This window comes from Erinaceus europaeus, chromosome 11 (genome assembly GCF_950295315.1).
Source record: "Erinaceus europaeus chromosome 11, mEriEur2.1, whole genome shotgun sequence".
Lineage (NCBI taxonomy): Eukaryota > Metazoa > Chordata > Mammalia > Eulipotyphla > Erinaceidae > Erinaceus > Erinaceus europaeus.
Window position 1 is genome coordinate 101,795,366 of NC_080172.1, and position 12,232 is coordinate 101,807,597.

The window sequence follows — 12,232 nt, forward strand, 5'->3', positions numbered from 1 at the left end:
AGTTAAGATAATTTTATCATGCCCATTTTACAAACAACTAATTTGTCCCTTATCAGAAAGCTAATAGTTCTCTAAACTAGGACCAGGCAGTTATGATTTAAAATCTAAATATACCTTCTACCCCCAAAAAAGAGTAAAACTAATAAACCTTTTCTAAGCTTCAGATAGTAAGATGTATAGGCAACACATGTTATTTAAATACCAATAGTCAGGTTCTTGAGATAATTCAGCTGGAGGAGGGGGTCCTACATGTGACTCAGGCTTGAACTTGCCCCCACTGCACAGGGGGAATCTTTGGTACTATGGTATCATCCTCTCTCTCTCTTTTTCTATCTGAAATAGTAGGTCTGGAACAGGGAAGTTCCAGGGAGCAGAGGGGCCACCTGATGAAAACTTATCCATCAGTATACAATCCAGCGTAGGTGGGAGTATTATTATAATTTTACATTAGACAAGCCATTTGTATTGTACTTTTTCTTTTATTTTGTGAAGATCCAAATGAAAAACTTTCTGTACTCTAAGTTTTCAGTAAGCAGTTGGTATAAAAGATATCAATATTCTGCCATTTCAGCACCTTTTTTTTCATTTTTTAAATTTATTTATAAAATGGAAATAGTGACAAGACCATAGGATAAGAGGGGTACAGCAGCACACAATTCCTACCACCAGAGCCCCACATCTTTTTTTAAAAAAAAGTGTGAAAAAATAATATATGTGAAAGACATTTAAAGATAAGATGCTACCTGAATTCCGTAACACTCTAACCTGAAAAGTAACATTAAAACTGCCATAATATTCCAACTCTGACCTGAGTACAGGCTGTGTTCAAATTGATATCAAAAATCTGAGAATTTTCCCATCCACTCAGAGAGCAATCAGACTATTGGATGTCAGAGAAATGAAACAACTATTGTCTTCACCCTTTTACTTTCAAGCAATTGTTTCCTAAACACGATTATAGTCACTAAGTCTGCACACTCCAGAAATTTCAATTCTTTACTAAATCTCATGGAAATATGTGTTGGCCTTTTCCTAGAGATTTCTTTTAAAGTATCACTTCTGTCCATCAAGTCAGAGCTCCTGTAAAGATAGTGTGTTTAAATTCTTTATCTTTCTGACAGGATATGGGTTCCCCAAAACAGCAGTAGTCTCCTAATTACTTTCTGCAAATGTTACTCACATGTTTATGTGAAGAGTTTTAATATCACTTCTTGAAATACATTTAACTGATATCACTTGGTGCACAATAAATTTATGCTGCCTTCCTGAAGGCTATCATCAACTCACTCAACCAGCTGGTTTGACTGATTTTTCCTTTGAATTGACCTAATTGCCTGGCTGTTTGGGCATCTGCAGACACCTTTATACAAAGAGAAGGCAGGCTTCATGTTAACTTGCTAAATGAGAGGGGGTTTTTTTGTTGTTTTTTGTTTTTTCTGAGCTCTGCCACAGACTTACTGATTGACTGTTAGCTAGAGTTACAATTGTATCACCCTCCTATTTCTCAATTTCAAAATGAAAATATGAATATAGAAAGCTCACTGCAACTGTTGATTGTAAAAGCAAATGCTAATTATATTTAAAGATATATCTACATTGTATACAATGAAAGATTTCTTCCATTTTGAAATTCTAGTAAGACACACACACACACACACAAACTAATTTAAAAAGCTTTAAAAAATAATCCCTTTCTTGACCACATAGACTTTTTTCAGATTATTAATCATTATTAAATATTGGACAATATTTTATTTCTATATTACAGTACATATCAATAGTTATTTAAAAGTTGACAAGAACCAATTTCCTTCCAAAATGAACATTATAGTTGATAAATTGTCTAATTCCTTCACTGTTATGTGTGCCAATCAAGTCCCAGTCCTGTCCTCATTCAGAACTGAGTTTTATATAAATCTGTTTACTTAGGTACTAATAAAAGATTTTTGGTATACTATCTAAAATCCTGATGACAAATCAGAGTCATAACATGTTCATAAAAACTGAATCACATGGAACAGCAGCTAATTTAAGTATATTTTTCCCTATGATTAGCCAGCCCTTAATGACAACATTTCTTATCTTACAACTGTGACATGAAGAGGGAGCTGTAGCTCTTCTGAGACACATTTCTGCAAGAAACAGCTTATCCACGCTCTCCGATCCCGTGTCTGTTTCTCTTTCTCTCTCCATCTCTTGAGCTGTCTGTCCCTCATTCATTCACTTTTCCATCTTCTCGCTATTGTGCCAGCTCAATTTAAATGTATCTGCTCTGTATCTGTTCAAGTGGAGATAATCCATGCAAATCAGGAACAGTGGCTTTCAGTGCTCGGTTCACAGAGAGGACTCAGCTTGAGGAGGTCACTCGTTCACAGCCGCTCCTCCTATTATATTTTTCCCCTTATTGCAGAACTGCTGTATGTATACAGTGACTGAAAGGACTCAATTTACTGCAACTGCTGCCTGGCTTTACTTACAACTTTTTTTTTTTTTTATAAAGGAACTTACCTCCATCTGTCTTTTCAAGGTAGGAAGCCTGATTCTTCTAAAGACGTGTGTAATGCCTCCACTGTCTGCTCATTATCAAATGTCACTTGAATGCTTTATATTGTTGTTGGCATTAGCTACAAACGCTGTGAGTCCAGGTGCTTCATGCTTTTGTTACTTAACCATATAGGTACAATTGTTTAAGTGCTGGGTATTTTGATATTTATTTTCCCTGAAGCCAGATTCAGTTGTACAATGACAGAAAGATTGCAGTGTCCTCTCTCTAACCTAAAAATGCAATCTTCTATCAAGTTTTGCCTCTTAAAATTTTCTCAGTATGTTTTAACTTATCAAGTATCCTGCCAATTATAGTCAAGTGCAAAATTCACCTAGTGTTAATTTTTTTTTTAACATGAACCTTCTTGTAGTATTTATGTGTAAAAGAACTGGTGAAATATTCTTAACAACAAGATAAGGGTACATTTTACTTCATTCTGCTGCAGAGAAGCTTAAGACCTTATTGCTAACAGGCCTGTCAAATAGATACATATGTGAACATTTCTTAAATTGTTACTAGGCTATGCAGAAGTACTACACTTAGTTAGAATTCAGTTACTGTCATTATACATGTGACTACTTATTGTTTTGAGATTAAACTGCATGGCAAAAAATAAATTCAATGTGGCAAGGTTGAAAAAAAGCTTCTGTTTGTATAATACAGTCATGTAACTTGTAATAGTAATTCAATAGTTAAATGGTTATGTTTGGATCAAGAATCCATGTGAAAGGCTAAAAGATAGCATGATATACATGCTGATTTATGAAGGTAATTCTTGGGCTTACATTACTTCATGTGTTTCCTTGAAGTTACTTCTAATGATATTTTAATCACTTCTTAGTTATTTCAATTCTGAAACATACTAAATGCTTAATATTTCATCCTCAAATAATCTGTTTTTGATTAGTACAAGTGTAATTAGAGCATTTAAGTTCCAATTTAGATTCTTGTCTTTGCAAGCACTTCTTACTAATATTACTTTACTACTTCATTTTTCAAAGAAAGCTTGATGTAGCAATGTGAGGCTACTTGATCTCTTGTATAGGGTTCAGCTGAATATAAACAGTAAACTAACTTGACAGTTCTGAAAAGAAGAAAAGGAAAAAACCCTCTACTGAATAGTTCTAAAGACATACATTTTAGATTTCATCTTCTTGGTAGATACATGTTGTTGGTGGGGTTTGGGGGAGATCATTATCCACATAAAAAAAAAAAACTCAGTGCCAAAAATGTGCAGTTCTTTTTCTTTTTGATGCAGATTTTTCTGAGAAAAAAGATGCACTCTGATTTTTGAGTACAGTACAAGGCATGAAGCCTTGTCATTGTTAGCATAAAGGAGACATCTACACAAGTATTATGGTACAGAGGGCAATCTTTCTGTCTCTGGCATTTGTTAGGTTACTGTACATAGAATTTAACAGATAAATATGTTCTACATCTTGGCATTTTAGTGATTCTATTGGTATGCAGGCTACTCTGCTAAGATAGCAACAGAGAGGAGAAAAAGATATGTTTTATGGCAGTGAGTAATAAAATCCCTTTACAGAGAGAGAAGAGCAATTTGACTTATTTCTGTATGCTGTAATTAGAATTTCTTTAAAACTCTTTAAAATACTGAGTTGTAAAGTAAACTAAAGCTTCCCAGGGAAGGCTAATTGAATTTATCTATTCGAATCATATAGTTGTCCATGAAAATCTTCTCCCTAGACACAGTCACTAAAGGATTCCATTCACATTTTTAGTATTACAGGGAGAGAAAAGGATTCATCACTAATGACCGAGGGTAATTATTTCCTTTTTAAACTGAGTTGGAGAAGAATACCCAAATCACAGGTAGCCCTTAACAAATAGAAAGGTGTGTGGGATTGCCTGGTTGTTAGAACTTAAGTCTAGTATGAAACTAAAGGATGTCCTTTCAGAACAAAGGAACACCATGTAATACTCTGTCAGCAGTCAAGCTGAGGATAGATATAAAAAGTAGTCAGAGTAGACAGGGAGATCTTTTGGGGACAGCAAAAATGCAAACAACTAGACGTTCTCTTCACAACCAAATTTTGAGTATTTTATATTACTGATTGCAGTCTCAATGGACTTTCAAACCATTATATCAGAGAGCTATTTCAAAAGTACATATTTTATAGGCATTCACATTTTTTGTGAACCTCTAAAGACATAAACTGCATGTGTTAAATCATAATGATTTTACTGTGCCTCATGAATAAGATGGTCACATCCTTCAACTCCCATTGGTTCCTTTGCTTCATCTGCAAACTTGTCATTTCTCTAGTAACTCATTATAGCAACTGCTCAAAAGAAGTTGCTTTTTACTCTATTACAATGCACCTTGCAGCATAATCTATGATAAGCCTAGTAGGTGTATAGCTGCTCTTCTCACTTGACTCTTTCCTACTATTTTTATCTAGAACAGTTAGAAAGATAAATTATCATCTTAAATGAATGCTATGGAGGGTGTTAATAAGTTCTCTGTAACTTCGGGAGTAATTCAGTGAGACCAGGAAAACTCGCAACCCTGCTAGAGGGGAAATGATGTGCTTTATCAGCAGACATTCAATGACTTATCTCCTGCAGGCATTCCAAATTTCTCAGGAAGGCTCCTATAATACATGTTTTCTAAATCCTGAAGCTCATTGATGTGCAGAGATTGACTTTCACATTAAGTGAAAACACAGTGGATACTAATCATTTTTTATATTAATTTAATCTGCATGATACTATGAGGCTTGTGGGACCATTACCTGTGCTTCATAGAGAAAGACATCAAGGTACAGAAAGGGTCAGTAATTTAACTATAGTTACACAGTAGTGGGAGAATTGGGTTTTGAACACATTGTTTTAATGGACTTTGAAACATCCTACAATAGTCTTCCTAGTGGATTAACTCAGATTACTAAAACAAACAGAACAAAACAAAGCATTTTTATAGTTTTTCTTCAAAATATGATCCTGATTTCTTTCTCTCTTTTTTTTACTGTTTTCATAAATCTACTTCTGTCTGTACTATTATAACAGCACATACTTTTACATTTGCTTTCTTTAACATGCAAAAAGCAGTTATGCTTGCTGCATATTTGTTCTTTACCTCAAGGAGTTAAGAACTAAATCAGATCTGTAATTGACTGACTGGTCTACTGACAGTCTTTGAAACACCTTTTTTTTTTCCTGTCTAAAGAACAAGATTGACATCTCTTTATATGTTCAGATTATTGTTATTATTATTTTCTTTTTAGTGGTGTAAAGTGCTTGGTAATGATGGAAATTAACCTGAGGCTTTATCTATCTTTCCTTGCAACTCCATTGAAGTTCTGGTAACAATTAAAATTCACATGCAAACAACTGCTTCTCAAAAAAAAAAAAAAAAAAGACATGTATATTCTTCTGCCTTACCTTATTTTTAAAATCTCCTGAGTGGTAGTGGGGAGTTCTTTTCTTTTCTTTTCTCTTCTTTTCTTTGCATTAGTCACATCCAAATGAAAATTTCTCCAGTTGAAATATACCAGCACATTTAGAAAAGCAGATAAAGAAAATAAATGAGGTGAAAATGCATCTTTAAATGGCCAGACTCTAAAATGGTGATCATCGTTATCTGGTTTTGTGTCAGAAAATGTTATCGCCTTAAAAAGAAATGAGCAAGAACAGGTCCATACAAAAAAGCATTTATGACGTTACTTGTTTATTTTGGATATTTTGAACTGTTTCCAACTGTTTCTCCTTCCAGTAGGAGAAGATGAACTGTTCTGCATGTACCTCATAGAAATAAGATTCAAAACAGTGTTCATTTGACCCATCAGTATCAACTATGTACTGTAAACAAACATTTTGACAGCATTAACACATAATCAAGTGGCAGAAATATGAGAAACCTGAGTCAGGAGCAGCTGAGAAAGGGATGCATTTTGTGAGTAAAGAATAAAAACTAATTTTGTGTCATTCTGCGATGGCAGCATTATTTTTAGGTCCCATTTAAAGAATAAGGCAGGCAGGCTGTCCTATATATCTAGAACCTCTATCTGTTGGCAGGCAAAAAGCCCAAGAACCTATCTGTAAAGGTATTTTAATATAACATTGCTGCCAGTATTAGCTAACTTAGACATTGAATATTGGTACAGGCAAGGTTGGGAATTAATTTAAATTTAAGCTCACGTTTCCATCATCTCTTGCTGAGTGAGTTCCTTAGCCTGTAAGACATTCCTTTGAGATCGTATTTCTCCATTGCTTGGTTGATATTCATACCTTGAAAGGAATCAAAGGAATGAAAGAAGAACAGGGGATGGTAGTTATAAGGTACGTGTTGATATAAACATTCAAACGGATTAAAAATGGACCTAAAAATGAGGGACACATTTGAAGAATGTGTCCCTCATTGTCAAATTCTTCAACTGCATGAGTGGATTTCCTACCTAAAAATAGGTCATTTTCTAAAGTTAAAAATAAAATCTATTACTCACTATATGAAACTTGTAATAAGAGTAAAATAAATCATCTGATAGCGTAAGTCTTATAAATGTTTTTAATCAGTTCAGACTGGAAGGCTAATGGAACTTTACTAGCTAATGACAGTTACAGTTCAGAAAGTCAAGCAAAATTTGTAAAAGAAGAGTAAAGACAAACCAACATTGGAAACATCACCTGTTTGCTTATTACTGTACATGTTAATTTGCTATCAATAGACTTGCACAGTCAAGAGCTCTTTAAGGGACCCCTTGCTTTATAAATTCACAGAACCTTGAATTTACACACACAAGTCCACCTATAATTGTATTCTCTTTTTTAATTTCTTATTTATAAAAAAAAAAAAGTAAACACTGACTAAACCATAGGTTAAGAGGGGTACAACTTCATACAATTCCCACCATCAGAACTCTTTCTCACATCACTCCAGATGTTTAGTAGGTCATATTTTGTATCCCAAATAGCTTCTGAACTAACTTGAGGGTAAAAATCATACTCTATGTCTTTTAATGATCTCCACTCAGTGCTAAAACCAAAGACTATTCTTTATTTATTAACATGTAAGTGATCAGTTGGATTTTTTAAAATATTTGTTTGCCTTGCTTAAATATTTTCAAAGTTTTGATCCAGGAACAAAGAAAGGAACATATACCTATTCAAACATTTGGGAAGTCCTAATTATATACCATATAATGAATCCATAGTCTGACATCTTATAGAAATTAACAGATGCTCAGTTTTAAAAACAGAAGCAGAAAAATACATCATCAGTGGGCAAAAAACATATCTATCTCTCTGTCATCTATCTATTTATCTGATTTCTAACTTTTAGAAATTAAAGGTGTATGTGACAAACAGTAAAATCATTCAACCCAAAAGTATGAGTGGAGATTGAAAAAGAGAAAACAATATGCAAAGTTGCAGAGGGAAGAAAAGGTGAGCGGATAGTTTTTGAAGATTTTAAAGAATTTCATCCTTTCTTAGTGAGCAGAGTTTACAACATTTTAGTTTTTTATCACTAAACTCTTCATATACATTAGTTGGAGCAGAAATACTAATTAATCTAAAAGAGAAACAGGCCTAAAGCTTTACTACCTGGGAATGAGTACCCTAGGCCTGGTGGAGGGTGGGAGGGTGGAGTAAGGATGAAAGCACAGTACATAATGTGGCTTTTAAAGTAAACTATAAAATAGTCCAATCCAATTAGAAATACCACAGAGAGCATTTGGAACCGTAAATCAAATTCTGAAAAGAATTTGCAAAGCCAGTCTTACACAGGCAAACTTCCAAACTTAATAAAGATGGAACCTTTCAGAAGAGGTGGCTTCAGATCAGCCAGGGCCCTCCAAGAAAATTGTTGGGGTGGGTGGCATAAGACAGGTTTTTGCAAGTAGAACTGACAGAAGGAAAATAAGAAAGTAAATTGGAGTTTGCCAGCCACGGTACAAAGTAGGGCTCCCTAGATATCCTCCTCTGAGTAGCCCAAAGAAACAAAATGTATCCAGTTCATAATAAGCGTCGCCCCAGTTCATAATAAGCGTCGCCCCCTCACTTTTGGAATATTCTACCCTAGTGCTAGAGCTATTACACTGTCTCAACTTTGAAGTCATTTTATTTTTCTTCATTGCCTCTGAAGATGTTAAAGATTATTTGTGAAATTCTGATTAGCGTGGGTCGGGCGGTAGCACACTGGGTTAAGTGCACATAGTATGAAGTGCAAGGACCCGGGCAAAAATCCCAGTTCAAGCCAGCGGGTGGGGAGTCGGGGAGTGGGGGGTGCCGGGGGTAGGTAGTGGGCAGGTAATTTACAAGTGTTGAAGCAAGTCTGTAGGTTTCTCTCCATCTCTAGCTCTCCCTCCCCTCCCAACTTCTCTCTGTCTTATCCAATAAAAACAAAAAAAGAACACCGAATATTTAAAATAAATTCTGATCAGGAAATAAAGAGTCACAGGATACTAGTTACTAGGAATTTGTAGGATTCAAAGAGGGCAGAGCAAGCATGAGTACTTATTCCTAATTGATGAAAAGAATAAAGAACTGTGGTTCAATTTCTGCCTGCTTATTAGAAAGCAAAAAGCAAAAGACATTGGAAATTATGTGAACTTGCTTTACAAAAGAAGCATAATGAAACAGAAAAAGTACTAGCTCTAGAAAGACTAGAAGTAGGTTGAAATCACAGTCATTGAAAATAGTATTTAGTCAGTCTGAATTCAATTTCTTCATCTATGTGCTAAAAATTAAAAAATATATCTACTCACTTCTTAATCTTCAAATGAAAAAAATATATATTTTCTGTGTGTTCCAGAGAATAATGAGCTCTTATGACAGCATTTTCCTATATTCATTTTATTTTCTTTCCAACATCAAATTACATTACCCTGGATTCCATTCATAGACATATGTATATAGATGGTTCATGGTTTAATTTCACTTTGTAGCTAAGAAAGGAGATTCATGAGTCAACAAAGCACTGATCATAACTGTTTCCAACATAGTATAGCTGAGAATAGATTGAAAATTATGAGTTCTGTGATGGTTAGGCAAAAGAAAGCTGTGACTAGCATATACTGTAAAATAAGATGCTTCCTATGCTGGGGGTTATATTTAAAATTTTGATTAAAATTAATATTTTCAGCTCCCTGTGCTTCTCAAGTCCTGATTTAATATCCTTAAGGCCTTATGCCTAATGACCAATATGTGTTCATTTCTATGGCTCATAAACTGGTACGCCTTCTAGCGCTACTAGGCTGTTGGGTGATAGCTACAGAGGTAGCTGGATTTCCTTCGAGTAGTAACTGTGCAGGTTATTGGGAGTTTCCAGCATCCAAGTTCAAAGGCCACACTGAGAACTCTGAGAAGAGTTGACTGTGAAGTCACCAAATACAAAATTCATCCTAAGAGGACTGTTCTTTTTAGATTTTTTTTTTTTCTCTCTGTGAGTTGAGCACAAAGCACATATCAGAAGAAAAGAGTCATTGGGACATGAAAATCCCAGGAGAGTATTTCCCTGCTTTGTAGGATTTTTCTGATGTCTTTGGAAACTATGTAAATGAATTCCTTAAACACAGACTGTAATTGATTGTTCCTGATGTTCATTGATCTCCTCGTCATTGCTTCATGTATGTGTTTTCCCAGAACATCTAGTATCGATATTCCACTCCCTGAACTCTGTCTTCAATCAAGTATATATATATATATTGATACAAGTATATCATTAAAAACTGTTTAATTTCCTATGAAAGATTATATTAAGTGCACTTTTAGTGTAATTATGTCAATAGTGGGAGATAAACATGTACTAAGCAGTGCAAAATGCTGATTATCTGTCAGGGTAAATTTGTTTGTTTCAGATACGGCAATCTGACACCCCCCTCCCGGTGTTAATGGTGAAAGTATAAGCTCCTGCCGGGTACTGTTGCTGGGCTTCTGACAGTGAAATGTTCTCAGTGGTTTCCTGCTATAAAGTAGTCTTTATCACATATAACTCTCTCTCTCTTCTCTCTCTCTCTCTCTCTCTCTCTCTCTCTCTCTCGTGTGTGTGTGTGTGTGTGTGTGTGTGTGTGTGTGTGTGTGTTTAATACAGTGCGGTAGTCCAGATCATGTCTGCGTACATACTAAAAGCACTGACTGTCCAGTTTGCATTAATAGCTCTAAAGAGGAATAGTATGGCTTGAGAAGAGGGAGGATGGATCATAAGATCAGTCTGCCTTCTAGTGTGTGTCCAGGTCAGCGTGTGCCCTTGATAATGTTAATTTAGAAGTATTTTTATTAGAGCATTTGTCCACAGAAAAAGGGACAGAGACAGTGTGAAGAATTAAAAGAAATAGGCCTTGTACAGGATATGCACCCTATTCTCAATGAAAATGTGCTTCCTGTATGCTTTCAAATTCTTTTTCCTTGAGATAGTAATCTTTATCTGCATCCACATCTATATTATGTCATCTATATCTATATCTGTCCTAGAAACAGACCAACTGCCAGCTGCTATTGGGCACACAGTTACTCTTTAATGAGATGAAATATTATCAGGAAGTCAACATAGTACATGTGCTGTGGCTGAATTCCACTAGGTTCTTGTGTAGTTGAAAATGAATTGAAATAAATATGTATTGAATATTCCGGCACAGTTTGCCAACCCCTTAAAAATAATTTTGTCTGGCTTTATTACATTGTGATCATTTCCTGAATACCATAAAATGCTGAGTAGTATAATAAGAGTTGATATGTATATTGACATTTCAGTTTCCAAAATAGAAGCCTAGAAAATAGAAACAGCATTTGGTTTTTGCAACACTTCAGACTAACCATTCGTATGCTGACTAACTCACTTACTCTCAAATATCTGATTTGCCTTAATATAAATGTCTTCTGAAATAATTTCTCCCCAGTAGATTATGCACATTTTCAGTTTGATTCAGAATTTACATGTTTAGTTTGCATATTTTTGCATCAGAGTGTCTGCTTTAAATTAGATAAAGGTCACTGTCATTCATAATCAAGAAGAAGGTGGATTAAAGGTCACAATTCAATAAAAAAATCTGATTAGATGTAGAGGTTTGTTCATGTGATTCAATATCATTGGATAAGTGGAAGTCATGAATCAACAAATTAACCTCTGCATGATGGGTGCCTTATTTTTAAAAATCATATTCATACATCTTTTTCTCCCCAATGTATAACATGTTTGTCTGTATGTTACTGTGACAGCTATTTCTGTTAATACTTTTACCACTAGGTGTCTTTTGTAATGTCATTTGGTTTTAGGAGAGAAATAAGTGACAATTTTATCTCCAAAATAAAGAAGGAAGTTATAATGAATTAATAATAGACAGATGTGGATTAGAAAAACCCTGAGGGTCTGTAATTACTTCCACCATTTTTTCCCTGAGGTAGGCTCCCGTTCTTCCAATCTCTTTAAAGGATGGAACTGTCACAGTACATTTCTTCTTTTTTTCATAAGTATTTTATACCTCTCATGGACATGTAAGAGTCTCTGTAAATCCTTCCAATTCTTGACTTCTGTCTGTGATTACAATGGATGAGTATGGAGCAAATGTAACTACTGGCAGGCAATTAGACTTTTCAGTTTGTTGAACTTTGTGTAGTATTTCTGACAATAAATTACATAAATAGAATGTAGCTTAAAATAAGCAAATACTACAATGTACTGTGTATATATTTTGTCTGTAAGGTCTGAATACCTGAAGTAGGATAACT

At 34.7% G+C, this 12,232-nt stretch overlaps 1 long non-coding RNA gene across 2 annotated transcripts in view; it reads left to right on the forward strand.

The window, feature by feature from the left end:
- Positions 1–2,138: 2,138 nt before the first annotated feature.
- LOC132541434 (uncharacterized) overlaps positions 2,139–12,232 on the forward strand; it is a 403,780-nt gene continuing 393,686 nt past the window's right edge. For both annotated transcript variants that reach the window (XR_009552638.1, XR_009552639.1), the window contains exon 1: positions 2,139–2,527. This is a non-coding gene — a long non-coding RNA (uncharacterized LOC132541434). The remainder of the gene's footprint in view (positions 2,528–12,232) is intronic.